Source organism: Megalopta genalis, unplaced genomic scaffold (assembly GCF_051020955.1).
Source record: "Megalopta genalis isolate 19385.01 unplaced genomic scaffold, iyMegGena1_principal scaffold0098, whole genome shotgun sequence".
NCBI classification, from domain to species: domain Eukaryota; kingdom Metazoa; phylum Arthropoda; class Insecta; order Hymenoptera; family Halictidae; genus Megalopta; species Megalopta genalis.
Window position 1 is genome coordinate 85,063 of NW_027476167.1, and position 19,769 is coordinate 104,831.

Here is a 19,769-nt window from a genome sequence, read left to right on the forward strand (position 1 = left end):
TGCCGGGTTGGCCGTAGCGGCGGAGCCGTACAGGATTCCCGACCATCCACATTGGATGGGGGACCTGAGCTGCTCCGCCGTTATAATATGGGCAGGCCGGCCGGGGTCCCCGGCGTGCTCCGTTATCGAGCGCGGCCGGGGATACCTGGCCGTTGACTGGGGCGGCACCGCGGTTGTGGCGATCTACGCACCTCCGAGATGGTCCCTCGAGGAATTTGTGCAGTATCTGGACGTGGTAGGGAGATGCGTCTCCCGCTGCCAGCCACGTCCTGTGCTGGTCCTGGGGGACTTCAACTCCAAGTCTTCAGCTTGGGGTTCCCCCAGGACAGACCCAAGGGGCCGGGAGGTGCTTGATTGGGCGGCGGGACTCGAGCTCCGTCTTCTAAACACGGACTCGGTCCATACGTGCGTGCGGTATAACGGGGGGTCCATCGTTGACCTGTCATGGGCAACGCCCCCGGCCGCGCGCCGTATTACGGGGTGGAGGGTGGCGGAGAAGGACGAGACGCTGTCCGACCACAGGTACATTGTTCTCGGCCTATCCGCCGCCCCATCGACGCCCCGACGTCGCCCCGCTGATGAGGGATCGCCTCAGCCGCGGCGGGCGCTGAAGCGCCTCGACCAGGCCGGCAACACCGGCCGGGCCAGTCGACGGGACAAGGGAGGTCCATTGGTTCCGGGGCGCATCGACGTCGATTTGCGACGTCGCCATGCCCCGAGCCAGGGTCTTCCCGAGGAAGGCGGTATACTGGTGGTCGCGCGCGATAGCGGATTTGCGCACAGAGTGCGTCCGAGCGCGACGCCAGTACGCCCGCGCCCGTCGACGACGACGTTCCGACGTGAAGCTGGCTATACAGCTGTATGGGCGATACAGGGAGAAGGTGGTTGCCCTACAGCTGGCCATCAGGCAGGCAAAAAGCCAGGCCTGTGCGCTTCAGCGCCCGCCGCGGCTGAGGCGATCCCTCATCAGCGGGGCGACGTCGGGGCGTCGATGGGGCGGCGGAGAGGCCGAGAACAATGTACCTGTGGTCGGACAGCGTCTCGACCTCCTCCGCCACCCTCCACCCCGTAATACGGCGCGCGGCCGGGGGCGTTGCCCATGACAGGTCAACGATGGACCCCCCGTTATACCGCACGCACGTATGGACCGAGCCCGTGTTTAGAAGACGGAGCTCGAGTCCCGCCGCCCAAGGTACTCTAAACCGAGATCCGTGGGGGCGCCCATACAAAATGGCGATGGGACGGTTACGTCCCTGGGCGCCCCCTCTGACGGAGAGCCTGGATCCGGGGATGCTCGGACGGGTCGTGGGCGCCTTATTTCCCGTTAACGGGGAGGCGTCCCGGCCCGATCCTGAGCCAGGGGAAGAGGAGTGGTCCCCGGATCTGGTGGTCGCGCCGGAGGAAATGGCCGGGGTGATCAAATGGCTCCGGGGCACGAATACTGCCTCGGGGCCGGACGGTATCCCCGGCCGGGTCTGGTTGCTTGCCATGAGCGTCCTGGGCGAGAGGCTGAGAAGCCTCTACTCCGGGCTCCTGAGATCCGGGGTGTTCCCGGACCTCTGGAGGAGAAGTCGGATGGTCCTCTTAAGGAAGGATGGGAGGCCTGCGGATTCTCCCTCCGCGTACCGGCCCATTTGTCTCCTGGACGAGGTGGGCAAGATCTTTGAGAAGATCATTGCCGCCCGCCTCGCCAGGCACCTGTCCCGCGATGGCCCCGATCTGGCGGACTGCCAGTTCGGCTTCCGGGAGGGACGGTCGGTCCCTCTCGGACAATGCGGTGGTACGGGGCGGGGTGTGCTTGGCGGTGTCCATTGACATCGTCAATGCCTTCAACACCCTGCCCTGGTCCACCATTAGGGAGGCCCTGGTCGAGCATCAGGTGCCTCCCTATCTGAGGCGGGTGATCGGGGCCTACCTGCGGGACAGGTGGGTAGAATACCCGGGCCGGTACGGGATGATTCGGAGGGAGGTGGACTGCGGGGTCCCACAGGGGTCCGTGCTAGGACCACTCCTATGGGACCAGGGGTATAACGCGGTTCTGGAGAAGGCCTCCCTGCCCGACGGTGCCACCCTGGTCTGCTATGCAGACGACACGCTGGTGGTCACCGTCGGGGACACCTTCGAGAGGACCATCCGACGAGCGGAGGTTGCGGTGGCATCTAGTGTGAATCCGGTCACCGCGAGGGTGACGCGGATATGTTACCTCGCTCTTACGGGCATACACAGCTAAGCGGCCATCTACCCCCAGTCCAACCACTGTCAAGGAGAAGGGCCAAGGAAAAATCCGCACGTGCCATTGAGCCGTTTGCAATGGACGAGTTCTTTAGCCGCTAGCGAAATTCTGGTTTTACCCTCCTTTCGCTAGCGCCCACGGGGAACCACGGGGAGGCGAACTCGTGAAGCGACGCCTCGCGTCCACTAAGCGAAGACCTAGGAGGAAGGATGGGAGTTGGGAGGGATGGGTAGGGGTTTGGGGTTGTTGTTGATGGGGACGTGAATCGTCCCCTTCCGGGTCCTTTAGCCAAAGGGCTTTCCTACAGAAGTCGGAGAAGACCTGGAATGCCTCTGGAGACGACACGAAGTGTTGTGCCGCTTCCGGCCATTTCCAGTCTCCGGCTGGTACTACCTCGCGGAGGGCTTCTCTTTGCGGGTCGAAATTAGGACAGTCGAGGAGGAAGTGATCGACCGTGTCTGATCCGTGACCACACGCGCACTCCTCACCGTCGGAAACTCCGTACGCGCGTAGGCGCGCCTGGAAGTTTCCGTGGCCGGTGAGGACTTGCGTGGTGTAGTGGTTCGGTTTCGTCCACTTGGCCGCCACTCTCTCCTCTATGTTTTTGAAGAAGACGTAGGTGGTGCGGCCCTTGTGGGAAAAATTCCACATGGATTGCCACACCTTGTACGCCTCGACCGCTAACCTATGTTTTGCATCGTCGGCCCCCGCCGGAACGACGATGCTGCCTAGTCTGGCGTCTTTACCTTTACGCGTCTCGTACAAGGCTTTGGTTTGCCTGAGCTTAACGTCAATGGGTATAGCACCGGCCACCCCGCACATGCTGTCCCACGATGCCCGGCGATATGCGCCGGTCATCGCGATGAGAGCACGGCGCTGTGCAGCTCTCAGCACCTTGAGCTCCCCCTCCGTGCACCGGTCGGCCCACCCGGCGGCAGCGTACGTTGCCACCGGGATGAAAACCCCACGGTACACGGCGGAGAGCGCCCCGAAGCGGAGCCCCCATTCACGCCTTGCCATTCTACCCAGCTTCGCGAAGAGCGAGCCGACCTTGTCACTTATATAGTTGCAGTGGGTTCGAACACCCATGCCCCTATCAAAGTGGACACCGAGGTACTTGACGAAGGGTTTGAATTTCAAGGACTTATTTCCGATCCGAATGGTCGGTGGCCTTTTGACTAAATCTAACTTGGAAGCGCGGACTGCCGTGCATTTTCGGTCTGGGCGCGATCCTCCCCGTCGGCCTATCCTATCTCTCTCGATATATCCGCTGCGCAGGACAATCGCCTCGGATTTATTTTCGTAGATCTCTAACTTTGCTAATCTGCACCAACCTAGGATCAGGTCAACAACTCGTTGACCCTCGATCTCTAGGTCTCTACGGCAGTTTCCGCCCACGAGCACGATGAGGTCGTCCGCGTAGGCGACGAATCTATTCTCAACTGAGGCCTCGAGAGACCTCAGGAGATCGTCGAACATCAGGTTCCAGCACGCCGGGCTGAGGACGGAGCCTTGTGGGCACCCCCTCGTCGCGCGCTTGGAGACTCTTTCCGTTCCGACGGTGAAACTGACTTTGCGGTCCTCGAAGTAGTTGGAGACCACTTCGAAGACGTTGCGCGGGCAGTCTCGGTCCCTAAGGGTCTTCAAAACTAAGGGCCACCAGACGTTGTCGAAGGCTCCGGAAATGTCGAATAGCATCGCTATCACATGCCGATGCTCCATGGCATCAACCATGCGGCGCAGCTCGACAGTTGCATCTTCAGTCGACTTTCCGCGCATGAAGCCGTACTGTCTGCTGGAGATGCGTCCCGTTGCCATCGCCGTCTGTTCGAGTCGGCTCTTAAGGAGCTTCTCGAAGGTTTTCCCTACGACGGAGAGGAGACAGATCGGTCGGTAGGACTTTGGGTCCTTCACGTCCTTTCCCTCTCCCTTCAGGAGCACTCTGAGGGAGCCCTCCTTCCTGGTGGGGGGAAAGACGCCCCAACGAAGGCACCCGTTGAATAGACGAACTAGCTGTCCTAACATTACTTTCGCGGCGGCCTTCAGCGCTCGGACCTCGATGAGGTCCGGTCCTGGTGCCTTGTCATTTCCGAATGTGCGGATCGCATCCACGACCTCGTCCGGTGAAAACGGAGAGGCGTCGGCTGTGTTTGGCGCGATTCGCACGTTCTCCCTAATCGCTCGCTGCGCGGGCGTGTCGTCTTCCGGCCGGTCGTCCGGGACGTGTGCTTCCAGAAGTTTGTTGGCTGTCTCTATCGCACTCGTGGTATTGTCGTTGACTCGCCGGAGGGTGCTGAGCACCCTCTCGACACGGAGCTTGTTCGCTTGCAGCTTGTACACGAAGCCCCAAGGCTCCGTGTTCCCGTACGACGATACAAAGTTTCGCCAACTCTCGAGTTTCGCCCTCTTCACCTCTCTGCTGTAGTTCCGCAACGAAGTGCGGTACTCCAGCAGTTTTTGGAGGCGTGAGGACTCATCTCTTTCCTTCTGGAAGGCACGTCTCTGTCGGTAGACAGCCTTCTTCATGACCGTAAGCCCTTTCGTCCAACACGGATTGGACTTCCTGAACCTACGCTTTCTCGGAATTGACGCGGTGCAGGCATTTTTAATGATGTCTGTGAGCGTTTCTGCCTTTCCTATTGTTTCCTCCGCTGACTCCAGGCTCAGGACTTCGAGCCTCGATCGTGAAAGATCGGACAGGGCCACCGAGAACCGCTCCCAATCCGCTCGACGAGTGTCAAACCGAGAGTTCGCTGCTCCTTGATTTCCCGTCGCGGCTCTAGGTGCCCGCAGCCGGATGTCGATGGCGTTATGATCGCTAGTCGTCCATTCGCTTCTTATCCTCCATTCTTTAATATAGGGGGCCATGGAGGGGGATGCCAAGGTAACGTCGATGTATGACGATCCTTTTGGCGTCCAGAAGGTGGGTGGTTGACTAGCGTCGTTAGCTAAACGCGGAAACTAATCTTTTTAACTGCGCTCCCCTCTCGTCTGTGCTGTGCGGGCTCCAGAGCAAGGATTGCGCGTTCGCGTCGACAGAAATTATTACTCTCTTCCCCCTCAATGCCAGGAGTACCGTCTCCAAGTGCTTGAGGTGCTTTTCTATCTCATCTTGGTGTTGGAAGTAATAAGACACCGCGTAGAAGGAGAAGCCGGGGGCCAGCACTTCCGCACATGCGCAGTGCTGGTTACTGAGCTGCGAGATGAAAGTGACCTCAAAGTGTGGGTTGGGGATGGCGACAGCGGCCCACGGGGAGTGGGTTTTCACCGCCGCCACCCTCACTCCGGTCCCTAATCTGTTTACCCTATATTCTGCGCCTTGCTTGCTGACGCGTAGTTCCTGCAGGAGCAGGACGTCCAGCCGCTTTTGCACTATGAGTTCCCTGATTTCGCCCGTTACTACAGCTGAACGTCGCATGTTCAGCTGTAGGATCCTAATTCCCGTGGCTACATTCGCGATCGCGGGGCCGCGGTTTCGCGTTGGGGTTGGGGGGACGCGGGGGTTGGTTTTTCTAATGTTCCCTATTTTCGTAGCGTCGCACCTTACGAGGTGGATGCGGACGGCACGAAGACCGATCCCGTCCAAACGTGTACCCGAAAGTAGATAGGGACAGTTAGTGTATCGTCAAAACTGTGGTCTCTGAGAGACGGGCCGTACCTAAGTCCTTGGTGGACCATACCGGCCGCTCTTGCGACTTTTGCCTGGTGTTCGGGCTCTACCTTCGTTCGCTATCGTATCAGGGGAAGACAACGTGCTACTCCCACTACCACCTCGAGTCCAACCCAATCCAGGCACTCTTACGGAGTAGTGTTAAAGTCTTTTATCTCCGCAAGAGGGGTTTCAGCCTGGCCCGAGGGGTTCGCCCAGCATGCCGTACATCGACGGAGCTGGACGAGTCCACGCTCCGTAGGCAGTTTCGTTCTTATGTCCTTCTTTTCGTCGTTCTCACAGATCGTGCGAATTTCTGGAACTCCTTAAAAAGCTGCTCGGACACCAGGCTGGCTTTGTCGATTGGCCACTGAAATCCTTCTCGAATCGCCGCCTGGCGTAGGAGTTTCCTGTCCTCTACGTAACGCTGACAATCGTAGAGGACGTGGTTCGGAGTTTCCTCCTCCCCACATTCGCATAACGCGTCGTCGACCAAGATGAACGTCTTGAGCTTCGCACGGAAGTCTCCGTGTCCGCTCAAGAACTGCGGTACATCATGGTCGACTCTGATCCAGCTCGCTGAGAGTCGGTCTGATACCTCGCCGAAGTATTGGAAGGTTTCCCTACCCTTCGTCGAGGACGACCATCTCTGCTGCCACATCTCTAAAGTCGCCTCCCTCAGCCTTTTGCGAACTTGGGCTTCGGTGACGACTTCGTCAACCAATTCGGCCTGACTCACTTGATAGGTTCCATGTTGGAACCCGAGTTTCTTTCTGGCTCTGTACACGCAGCTGAACTCCGCTATCGCCAAGTCCACAGGTATCTCCCCGGCGATCACAGGGATCGCATCAGTGGAGACTGTCCTGTAGGCTTTGACGCAGCCAAGCAGAACACGCCTCTGCGCCCTGGTGAGCAATTTACTCGTCCCAGAGGTAAGGCGGTCTGCCCTGCCCGCGGCAGCATACGTGACGATTGGGACAAACAGGCCGCGGTACAGAGTACGCATCGTCCGATATCCCAATCCCCAGTTCGACTTAGCTATCCTTGCTAGCGCATTGAACGTTCGCAAGGACTTAGCATTCAAATACTCGACGTGGGAATGGATACCCAGTCCAGAGTCAAAATGCACGCCAAGGTAACGCACATAGTCCTTGACGGCAATATTCCGACCTCCTATTTTGATCACAGGTGGCCTCTCTCTGTCGAGAGAGCCTTTTAAGAAAATCATCTCAGTCTTGGTCGCAGACAGCGACAATTTCTGCTGGTCGCACCAGCGAGAAATGGTGTCCGCAACCAACTGGCCATTGCTTTCTAGACCCTTCCTGCTGTTCGCGAAGATCAAGACAAGAAGGTCGTCTGCATAGGCGATGGGATCGCAAGCGAGCCCGGCGTTCGATAGGAGCTGTAGAACCTCGTCAAAGACTAAGTTCCAACAGCTCGGACTAAGAATTGATCCCTGTGGGCAGCCTTTAGTGACTTTCTTCCGCACTGCACCGCGATCAGACACCATAGTCACCACGCGGCCGTCGAAGTAGTCGACCACCAGTCTAAATAGGTTTTTTGGACAGCCTCGCTTCCTCAACGCGTTGAGTATGCTTGGCCACCAGACATTATTAAAGGCACCGGCTATGTCGAAGAGCAGACCCACGATATACTTTTCCTCTCGACCGGACGCAAGCTCCCTCATCTTTACCACGGCATCAGTCGTGGATCGATGCGGCCTGAATCCGTATTGCCGATCGGAGGCGTAGTCGGGGTGCAAAATCAAACTAGCTAGTCGCGTAGCGATTAGCTTCTCTAAGACTTTGCCTACGACCGAAAGCAAGCATATTGGTCTGTAGGACTTTATCTCCGCTTCAGGTTTCTCGGGTCCTTTAAGGATGGAGATGATGGACCCGACTTTCCATTCCGCGGGAAAGACTCCGTGTGCCAGGCATCCGTTGTAGAGTCGGAGGAGCTCGCATGAGATCGTTTTAAACGAGCGTTTTAGAACCTCCGGCTCAATTCGGTCTAGGCCTGGACACTTGCCGCTCTTCAGTCGGTTGACCGCCGATCTGAGCTCCGAGAGGGTGAAGGGACTAGCGTCCTCACTCTCCGGCTCAGTAGCGGCTTCCCTCCTGACTCGCACATGATCTGGGGAGTCGTTCTCGGGGGAATCGTCCGGAATCAACCCCTCCAGCAGCACGGAAGCGGTGGAGTCCCAGTCTGTAGTATAACCCTGGGCAGTGTTAACATTAATGTTCGAGATGACCGTGCAGGCTGTCATCTTCTGTCTCGTGATCTTATAAATGAGGCCCCAGGGTTCTTTGTTTCCCTGCTCGGACACGAATGCACGCCAGCTGTGCGACCGAGCAGCTCTAATGGCGGGTTTGTAGGCCTTTCTCTGTTTGAGATACTCGGTCCTCTTGGCCGCCCTCTGCTCCTCTGAACATGCCGTGTTCTGCGAGGCTCGTCTGAGTTTATAGACTCGCCTCTTCTGCCTCGTCAGGTCGGCCGTCCACCATGCGACGGATTTTGAATGCCACTGCTTGGTTGGCATTGAGGAGTCGCACGCTTGGACGATCGTTCTCTCGATCTCCTGTGCTAGATGTTCAACCTCCCCGCGATTCAATGGACTGGGGGGTATACTCCTCTTACTTTCCCGCAGCGCCTTGTCGAACTCGGACCATTTTGCGCTTCGGAGTCGGAACCTTGGTAATAATCCGTTCCGGTTGGTGCTGCTGTCGCTACTACAGATTTCAGCAGCACCGTCCTCGGCGCAAAAACTCAAAGTAAACTCTATGACTCGGTGGTCGCTGGTCGTCAGGTCCTCGCGGACCTTCCAACCTCGCACCTTGTCGCATATGTCAAGTGTCGCTAGTGTGACGTCGATGTAAGAATGTCTCACGATAAACTCTTCGAGTTTACGGCCTCTCGCGTCCGTCTTCGCACTGCCCCACTGGGCTGATTTTGCGTTAACGTCGGCAGAGATAATGACTCGGTTATGCCTCAGTGCGGAAAGAGCTCTCCCCAACCGCGCCAGACCTGATTCAACATCATCTGAACATTGAAAGTACTGGCTGATCAGGAAGAAGCTCCCAAACGAACCTGAGATGTTGGCACAGGACAAATGCGTGTCGCACAAGTCAGAGACCTTAACCACGGTTAGATCCGGGTTTCTGACCGCTATTGCCGCCATCACCGGATCGCCTGCCGTGATCAGCCTCGTTCTCAAGCCTAGCCCGGGCACTATACCCCGCCAGCTATATGGCTCTTGTGCAAGCAACACATCTACCCCTCGCCTATGCATCTCAGTCCGGACTTCGTCGGTCACGTTTCGGGCCCGCTGCATGTTATGCTGCATGACCCCATGACTCTCGAGCGTCGCCGGTCGTTTGTACTATCCATTCAAATTATTCCTGTCTAATACGAGACATCTCCAAAACCAGCGCTTCCTGACAGGAGGCGCAGGCCGGGTCTCGCGACTTATGGTAGTCTGGTCGCCCTCTGTCCTTGCAGTTGGAACAAACCGGAGGCTTGCTCTTCCTGCTGCAGAGCGCATAACCGTGCCCTTTATCGGCACAATGTCCGCTGACATCCTCTTTGAATTTACAGCGCTTCGCGGTGTGCCCGAAGCGCTGGCACTTGTAGCATCGGGTGACCTGCATGAAGTCCCGCACACGGCAGGAACTCCACCCGAGGTACACCCGGTCCCCTCTCTGCGCCAGTCGCCGACGAATCTGCGGACTGACGGCCACAACCCAGTTGGCTGTCTCCGAGGTCTTGCCAGCCATGCGACTGACCCGAACACCCGAAGGCACATCCTTCTGGGACGCCTCAGAGAGGGTTTGCCTCCGAAGACTGGAGGCAATTTCCTCCTTGCCCATCCCTTTCGGAATATCATAAATCAGGACCTCAGGGTCCCGTTTGCTAGGTAAGGAGACGGACAGCCCCGCACTCGCCAGCTTTTTGTTGCCTACGAAGGCTTTCAGGTCCTCCTTGCGATCGGTTTCGACGACGATGCCACCGGAGTGGATGCGTCGAACCGATCTGACCCGGATCGCCTCCTTCGCAGGTTTCACGATCGACAGAACAGCTCTTTTGGTAGCCTCGCTGTTCTGTCCTTTATCCTTTGGCGGGAAGATACGCACCACGTGTTGTGTCGGTGGTCTTCTCGCTTCCGGAGTAGCTGTTTGGTTGACCTTAGCCACTTGGGCGTAGGTCAACTGCGCGGCATTGCAGACCGTCTTCGGGAGAGTTCCCTTGGACGGCCCAGATCGCATCGCACTCATTACGGCAGGACGCGCTTTTAGGTCCGTCTTGACCGCGGCGAGTTGCCCTTCGACGAAGCTGTTTCGTTGAATCAGCTCCTGGACCAACCCGTTGAGTGCTTCGACTTCTGCTAGTATCTTCGACCCGGACTCCTTGTTGACTTTCGACGCGGATCGGAAGCAAAAGGTCCGTATCTCTGATACTCGCCTGAAGGCTTCGTCTCTCACGAGATCGTGAGGCCGTACCTTATGCCCGGAAACCGTCCCCTTCGATTTCCTGGCCTGGTTTGCTGCGGCCTTGCCAGTAGGTGCGACTGGCTTGGCACGCTTGGCGTCCTCGCCCATCAGAACCCACTCGCCGAAGCGTATGGTCGTTCCAAGCCGATTGACTGGACCAGGGCTGCTTTTCTCGTCCAGCCTCCCATCTAGCCGAAGCAGAGGTCAAAGGTACGTGTTGGGGACGTCTCACCCGCAGGAGAGGGCCCCCTCAGATCCCAGGATCCTCTTTTCCGACGACAAGGGTCGCCACGCACGGCAAACACGCGGGATACAGCAGTCGGAGAGGCTGCCTCTTCCTCTCCACCACACTTCGTTCAGTTCGCTACGTTTTGAGAACACGAGCTATCCAGCGGTACCTTTTTCGTGGAGGCTCAAGTGTGGCTAGAGCACGTTTGCCCCTTGCGGCCTGGGTTGCCCAGGTGATTGGTTGCATCCCGATTTCTAAATCCAGCGGCATGTTGCTACGTGGCGTGCTCAGACAACGAAAAGGCGGCATTCCAGTAGACCAGAAAAACCGCCTAACGTGACGCGGAGAGCTCCCCGGTAGGAAGTAGTACAGCATATACAATGCTGTACAAGAACACGCCACAGCCCGCGTGCTTAATCACGGGCCTCGCCATTATGCGAAGTACTACATGTACAACGCACTGACGGTCTCAGATGCCTTCATCGTCGACGCACCCATCGACTCGGTAGTAGCAACAACCTTCGCGAGGACTAGTTCGGGGGTCGCCTCTCAACCCTGGGTGGCCACAGACCGCCACCGCCAGTAGATAGGGACATTTTTTTTTTCATTTCGTTACTATTCAGATTACAGCTCGAGCTATTGCTCATAGCTATTTATTGTCTCTTCTTTTTGATTTTAACACATTCATATAGATTTGGGTTTTATCCCAATAGTTCTTTAGCTTTCCAAATTCTAAGTTATAGTCTTTCCTGAATAGTCTTATAATGAATTTTATTAATTTTACTTATTTTTATATTATTATTTTTTTGTAGTTTTATTATTTTATTTTCAGGTCACTTCGCCGGCAAATCAAGGATTTGCCGTTGCCCGTCCCTGCCCCGAGGAGGCGGACCTTCTACTTTCACTCGATAATATGTAAGTGTTCCTTAATTCAATTATTTGTTTTGCGTATGTTGCAAACTTTCCAAATAATTCATTCGTCGATATTAGATGTTCTTTTGTCATATTTATTAATATTTCTGTGTATCTATATCTTTCATATGCTTCACATTAGTAAATCATATGATCAACTGTTTCTTCATACTTTTGACACGCTGGACAGATATTGTGATCAGACAAGCCTCTCTTGTATAGGGTACTAAATATAGGTCCATATCCAGTAATCAAATAAATACAATATCTTGAAGGCCTAAACCATTTGTTCTTAATAGTAAATTCAACATCCCTAATAAATTTATATGTATCTCTTCCATGAGGATCGTTATCCCATCTGTTTTGCTATTCCTCTATAATTTTCTGATGTATCTTTATTGTTTCTTCTTCAATCCAATCAGGCCATATGTCAGTGTCTTCGTTGCTTTCTTGTTCCAAGCCTTTCTCTCTGAATGTGTAGCTCTTCCATATAGTCGTTTTGTTTCTTCTAACTCTAGTAATCAGGCCTTTTTTAATTATTTCCAAATCCAGTGGTAATGTTCCAGCAATCACCTGCATTGCCACCGTAGAAGTAGTTCTGCAGGCTCTTGTGAGCAAAAGGAGTAGAGTTCTCTGAGACGCCATAAGGTTTCTTTTAACATAAGCGTTATTTACTTTATCATACCACAATACTGCTCCATACTTCAAAATCGGAAGAGCCACAGCATTATATAAGATCTTGATAATATGATCTTTTATTCCCTATTTCTGGTTAGTTATTCTTTTAATCATCATAATGAATTTCAGTATCTTTTGCCTAATATATTTAGAGTGTTCTACAAAGGTACAGCTATTATCTATGATCATGCCAAGGTACTTTATTTTGATCAACATATCTAATCTTGGCATCATGGATTCTAATACTCGGCATACGATCTTTACTTAGTTTTCCCTTCATCAGCATAGCCGACGATTTATTAGATGAAATTTTTAATTTATGTATTTTACACCATTCTTCCAAAATTTGAGCCATTTTAACTGCATTTTCTTCTATTTCTTTTCGACTATTTCCCCTGATGATAAATATTAGATCGTCTGCATATGCTGATATTTCAACGTCACTATCTTGCATTTCTAAGTCTACTTTATCTAATAAAGCATCCATGCACCAGTTCCATGCAGCAGGTCCGAGCACAGAACCCTGCGGACAGCCTTTTTTCATTTTGCGATCAATTTTATTGAAAGTAGAAATCATTCTCATCTTTCTTTTCGCAAAATAATTCTGGACTATTTTTAGTAAGTGGGAACTAATTCCTGCCTCAATCAATCTATTATATATGGCCGGCCACCATATGTTGTCAAAAGCGCCTTCAATGTCAACAAACAAGGCCACAGCGTATTTTTTTGGGTTATATTTAATTCAATTCTTCAACGAATAAATGCATCATCTGTAGATTTACCCTTTCTGAAACCAAATTGTTTGCAATTTTCCATGTCTTTCTCTTGATAAATAATGTTAATTCTATTAATTATTATGCGTTCAAATATTTTCCCCAAAACTGACAGTAAAGCAATCGGTCTATAAGAAAATTTAGTAATTTTCTGTCTTTTGTCTGGTCTTTTAATATAATTTTTAGTTCAGCAATTTTCCATTCTTCTGGAAAAATTCCTTTTCTTAAACAATTATTAAATAAGTTCAAAATTATATTGCAATCAACTCGCCACAATTGGCTAATAATTTCTATAGTAAAATTATCCAATTCTGAAGCTTTTTTCTTTTTCATTCTATTGATGGCAAGTCTTATTTCTTCTTTTGTTATGTCCTGTTCTAAATTACTATTTCTATATCTTTGAATTCTTTTCTTAATATCTTGTAGTTCTGCTGATTCATTTGTTTCATTGATAGGAGGTACACACTTATTCATAATTGCATCTACTGTCTCTGCCCAGGTCTCAGCCTGTCTGCCAGAAGAGAGTATTACTGCACTCAGTGTTATTGGGGATTGAATCTTTTCTCTAACTATTTTATATGCAATACTCCAGGGGTCCCTGTTTGCTTCAGTCTTAACAAAATTCTGCCACGCTTCTCTCTTGCATTTTCTTATGGCCGCCACATATATGTTTCTAGTTGATTTATAGGCTGTTTTGTATTCTTCTAGTAAGTTCGTCAAATTAAGTTTTCGAGTTCTAGCTAGTTGTTTTTTTAGCCATATTTGCATTCGATCTTAATATATTTAGCTCATTATTCCATCATGGAACAGTTCTTTTACTTTTGCCAATCTTTGGAATAGATCGATTGCAACATTTATGTAACAAGAAATTAAACTTTTTAACTGCATTGTTCGGCTCTATATACTTAATCTGTTCTAACTCTTCATTTGTAAATTCCAATTCAACAAGCTCTTCGAAACAGTCCCAGTCAGCTCTTTTTATACAATATCTCTGATCTCTACTCCAGATTCTTCTTTGGAAGGTTGCGTTTGATATATTGAACGAAATTAAGTTATATGGTCACTAGTAGTGATTATATTTAAAACTTTCCAATTCCTTATTAAATTTTTCAACTTTTGGTTAGATAAAGTTAAATCAATATTAGATTCTCCTCTTACAGAGGAGAGATTGCTGCCACCCACACGGAGATTCAACTGTAGGTTGAATAATTCTCATTCCTTTTGAATTATACCCTCTTACTTTGTTCTTATAATTGTAAGGTTCTTGAAGACATAAAATGTCTATGTTTTGTACAACTAAAATCTTTTCGAGGTTGGAAGCAACAGCAATAGATCTTTGCGTATTAATTTGGCCAATTTTTATAGACATTTTTTAGTCTACTTCTGTACAGTTCCACATTTCGAAGGTATTCAAGACAGTCCTTACTTCGCACATTGTGATTTACGTCACGCGTCTTCTCATTCTTACACAATTAATACATTTGGGTTTATCTCTCTCCGGACAATCATTTTTTATATGGTCTTTTGATCCACAAGTTTCACATAATTGATCAGGCATGCTACAAACCTTAGCTATATGTCCATAACCATGGCATTTGTAACATCTAGTTACATTTAAATATTCTCTGATTCTGTAGGTACGCCAAAACATAAATATTCTTCCTTTTTCTACTAAATTAATAAGGTGACTCCCAGGTATTTGAACTATCCAATTAAGTTTGTTATCCTTAACTTTAAAACTGTGTACAAAGTTTACTTCATTTTTTAGTTCTTCAATTTCATTCGTATCTATATGACTAAAATTTTTATAAATAAAATCTTCTTTTAGATCCTCCAATTTATAATCCTTTTCAACATCATATATAATAATGGACGGATTAATCTTTTTAGGACTTTCAATTCTAAGTCCAGCTGTTTCAAGCTTGCTCGCCTTTATTAAATTCACATCTTCAACATCTTTTACCTCCATTACCACACCTCGATTTCTCATTTGTCTTACATTTCGCACTTTTAATTTGGTTCTTACAGAATTCAATTTTTTCATTAAGTCAGCTTTAATCTGTTCATTATTTCTCTTGTCTTGTTCTTTTTCGGGTTTAATGAGCAAAACTTCATATTTTTCTTTTCTAATAGTTTTTCTTTCTTTTTCTTTTCCAGATACCCCCGGAAATACAGCCTTTCCAGTCATCGCTGAAACGTGTGCATAAGACTGTCCTTTGGGTAAGTCTTCTATTTCCTTTAATTGTTGCAAGGTTCTTAATTTTTTATTCTCTACGATTTCTTCTTGAAGTGCAGACTCAAGAATTAGCCATTTTTCTAAAATAAACTTTATTGAACTTTTATTAACTTTATTTGATTCATCGAATAAAAATTTCTCCAATTTTTCTCTTTCATGTCGAATCACTTGCAAAGATGTCTTTGTTTCAACTTCCTTATCCATTTCAGAAGTTTCATCTACACTCTTCTTTCTCTTTTTAGGTTGGTACGGCGATTCAGGTTCCCGGAACTCACCAGTTCCAGAGTAGATCGAAGAGACAGAGCTGGCCCGGCTAAGACTATAGGTGTCTCCATTTCGTGCATGACCTCTTCTCTCGTCGCACTTTGTGAGCGTTTCCGCACCATAGTTTTATGTTTAATTTTTGATTTAAGATCCATAATGAGTCCCACGAGTAGGTTGGAAAAAATGTCAACCCAGGCAGAGCCACCGTACCTGGGCAAGGCTAAATACTGCTGGAGGTCGCCAGGTATCCAGTAGTTGGCCGCTAGTGACTGGTGCTCCCACCAGCCAAGTGCGTCTTCAGTTGATTTTCTTTTTCTAAATCCAAATTGTTTATTGTTTTCAAGTCCTTTATCTCGATAAATATTATTTATTCTACTTATTAAAATTTTTTCAAATATTTTCCCCAAAATTGGCAGCAAAGCTATAGGTCTATATGATTTTAATAATTTTCTATCTTTTGCTTTATCTTTTAAAATAATTTTCACATTGGCTATTTTCCATATTTTTGGGAATATACCTTTTCGGAGACAATTATTAAAAACATCCAGTAAAATTCTGATATCAATTTTCCATAAATTTTTAATTATTTCTATTGTAAATTTATCGAATCCTGGTGCTTTTCTCTTCTTTGTGGATTTTATTGCATCATTAATTTCATCTTTTGTTATATCTTTTTCTACATTACTGTTACTATATCTTTGTATATCTTTTCTAATATTCAGTAATTCCATTGGTTCATTCATTTCATCTCCGTCAGGTACACATTTATTTAAAATCGCATTTATTGCCTGTGTGTAACTTATTGCCTGATTACCAGATGGGAGTATAACAGAACTCAAGGTCATGGGTTCATGAATTTTGTCTCTTACAATTTTATAAACAATGCTCCAAGGATCTTTATTCGCTTCTACTTTTACAAAGTTATGCCACGTATCTCTTTTGTTTTTCCTTACTTTAGCAACATATATATTTCTAATCGTTTTATATGATTCTGAATATTCTTCAATTAAATCTAATAGATGGAGCCTTCGAGCCCTACTAAGTTGTTTCTTTGCAGCATATGTTTTTCTCCGTAATTCTTTTAATTCTTCATTCCACCAAGGAACTGTTCTATTACATTTGCTAACCTTGGGAATGGATTGTCTGCAGCATTTATTTAACAATTTGTTGATATTTGTTATTGCTGCATTGGGTTCCATGTTCTTTAGATCTTCAACTATTTCTTCATTAAATTCCAAATCTACAGAATTTTCAAATTTCTCCCAATCCGCTTTCTTAACATTAAAACTTTTTTCTCTATTCCAGATTCTTCTTTGTAAAGTTGTCTTTCCAATATCAAAAATAATTAAATTATGATCGCTCGTTGTAGATAATTCCTGAACTTTCGAATTATTTATCATGTTAATTACTTTTTCATTGGCTAATGTAATATCTATATTTGATTCTCCTCTTGTAGACGAGAATGTAGGCGGATTATTTGGTTCATTCAAGATATATAAATTATTTGATATTATAAATTCTTCCAGTAGCCTTCCTCTATCATCTGTGTAATCTGAATACCATAGTGTAGATTTGGAATTCGCATCCATAGTTAATATTATATTGCTATTGTCGTCAATATTGTTCAAAATATATTCCATCCTCTTCAGAAATGGTTCCAGCGAAAGGGATGGTTGGAAATAGACATTAATAATATATAGATCAATAGATCTAGTGGTTACCTGAAAACACATTATGTGTTCGTCTTGGCAAAGAACGTCCTGTAGTATTTGTACTTTGTCATTACTCGCTATCGCTGCCACCCATGGAGAACAAACAGATGGTGAATAATCCTCATATAGTTCGAATTATATCCTCTGACTTTATTTTTAAAATTATAGGGCTCCTGAATACATAATATATCTATTTTTTGCTCTTTCATTATAATCTCCAGGTTAGCAGCAGCAGCAACAGATCTTTGAGCATTTATGTGTGCAATTTTTAGTGTCATTTCAGCCTACTACGGTATAGTTCTAAATGTCTTAGATACTCAGGACAGTCCTTACCTCGAACACTATGATTTATATCACGTCTTTTTGACCTTTCACAGTTCACACATTTGGGATGGTCCTTATTGTTGCATTCATTCTTCATGTGTTCCTTAGATCCGCATATCTCACACAATTGATCCGACATTCCACACACCTTGGCTATATGTCCGTAACCATGGCATTTGTAACATCTTGTCACATTTACATATTCTCGTATTCTGTATGTTCGCCAGGACATATATATTCTTCCACAATCCATCAAGTTCCCAAAATATTTTCCGGGAATCTGGACAATCCAATTAACTCGATTTTCTTTAACCTTGAAACTGTGTGCAAAATTAACATCGTTATTTAATTCTTTAATTTCTTCCTCAGTGCAATTTCTAAAATTTTTATTTATAAAATCTTCTTTTAAATCTTCAATTTTGTATTCTGTTTCTACATCATGTATTACTATTGATGGGCTAATCTTTTTTGGTCTTTCAACCTTGAGACCTGTAGATTCTAAATTGCTTTTACGTATTAATTCGACATCTTCGACGTCCTTGACCTCCATAATAATACCTTTATTACGCATCTGTCTTACATTTCTAACTTTCAATTTATTTCGTACAGGATTTAGTTTTTTCATAACATCAGCTTTTATTTGTTCATTATTTCTTTTATCTTCTTCTTTATCTGGTTTGATAAGTAATACTTCGTATTTTTCTCTAATAATTTTTCTGTTTTCTTTTGCAGGTTCTGGTATTGAACGAGATTGCGACTTTCCACTCGCCGCAATCATCGCATAAGAGGGTCTTTCGGTTGTGTCTCGAACTGAAGGTAAGGCTCTCAACTTCTCATTCTCCATTATTTCTTTCTGTAAGGCAGATTCCAAGACTAGCCATTTTTCTAATATAAATTTAATCGCAGATCTAACAATTTTATTAGATTAATCAAATAAAAAGGCTTCCAGTTTCTCTCTTTCTTCTCGAACCTTTCGTAGAGATGTTTCTTCTTCGTCAGTCTGCCTAACACTGGATTCATCTTCCAACTGTTTCTTCCTCTTTCTACGAGAAGACAATCCAGGTTCCAAGAACTCACTAGACGCAGACATAACAGACGAAGCCGAACTAGTTCGGCTCCGTCCTCGGGTCTCTTTTTTTTTATCGTGGGGGAAATCTGCTGGCCAGGGGGGGGCGGGACGGGGGTAGTGCGAGGTTTGACCCGCTAAAACCCCCACGGCGGCCTAGGGCGCTGGCGATTACTGGGGGAGCCACGGGAACTCTTAACGAACACAACCGCGGCTCCCCCTCGCCTGGCCGGCCACCAGGATGGAATGGCGGTGGCCGGCCGCGTCCCGGGGGGAGATTTATCCTCCCCCATGAATAATCTTGGTTCGGCGGTGCGGGGGACCGCTCCCCGCACCGCCTCGTCACGACGGCCGCTTTTCAATGAGGGTGCCCAGGGCCCCCGCCCTGGGCACGGCGGCCGTCGGGGGCGACGATGTTCGTCGCCCCACTACCGGTATAGGGAGGAAATCTTCGGTTGGCGGGCGGCGGGCAATTAAACCAGCATAATCTGGAACACCCGCCGCCCGCCTATTCTCAGCTGCGCGGGGGGAGGCTATAGGCGTGGGCGCACACGCCGCACCCCCCGCTCACGGCGACCCCGCTCGGCAGCCTCCTTCTGCAACATTACCTGTTCGCAGAAGGCGATGGCTGCTGCCCATTTTCTCGGGCTCTCCAGCATGGCCCCAATTAAGATGGAGAGAGCGAGGTCGCGACCAACTTCCCTTCTTAGGACTCGGCGCAGCACTGAAAAGGCGGGGCATACCTCCAGTGTATGCTGCGCCGAGTCCTCCTCCGCGCCACAGTGGTGGCACACCGTCGCCGCTTCCCGACCGATGCGACACAGGTAGACACCGAAGCAGCCATGAAGTGCGGCAGGAGAGCCCCAGGGACGCGCTCGCCGGCATGGGAACAAAGCTCCGCATGCCATCTGGCGAGCGCAAGTCCCCGGGCCTGGAGCTCGAAGCACTGGACCGCCTCCTGCCCCGGCGGGCCCCCCCGAACCCGGCCAGCGATGCATATGCGCCTATAAATATAGGCGCGCATCGCCGCCTGCAGCTCGAAGGGAATTTCTCCCGCCAGAGCAAGCGCCGCCACGGAAGACGTGGTGCGGTAGCCTCTTATGAGGCGGAGGGCCATCTGCCTCTGAAGCCGGCGCAACAACAGTGTCTTGCGCCGGTTTGCCCTCACGGACGGCGCCCAAATCGGGGCGCCGTATAAGGTCATGG

At 48.9% G+C, this 19,769-nt stretch overlaps 1 long non-coding RNA gene across 1 annotated transcript; it reads left to right on the forward strand.

Annotated features, from left to right (window-relative positions):
• The first annotated feature begins 15,157 nt into the window (after positions 1 to 15,157).
• Positions 15,158 to 18,387, forward strand: LOC143262216 (uncharacterized). The gene is made up of 4 exons (XR_013036116.1): positions 15,158 to 15,181; positions 15,440 to 15,522; positions 15,611 to 15,750; positions 18,230 to 18,387. It is a non-coding gene; the product is annotated as an uncharacterized LOC143262216 (long non-coding RNA).
• Positions 18,388 to 19,769: the final 1,382 nt, after the last annotated feature.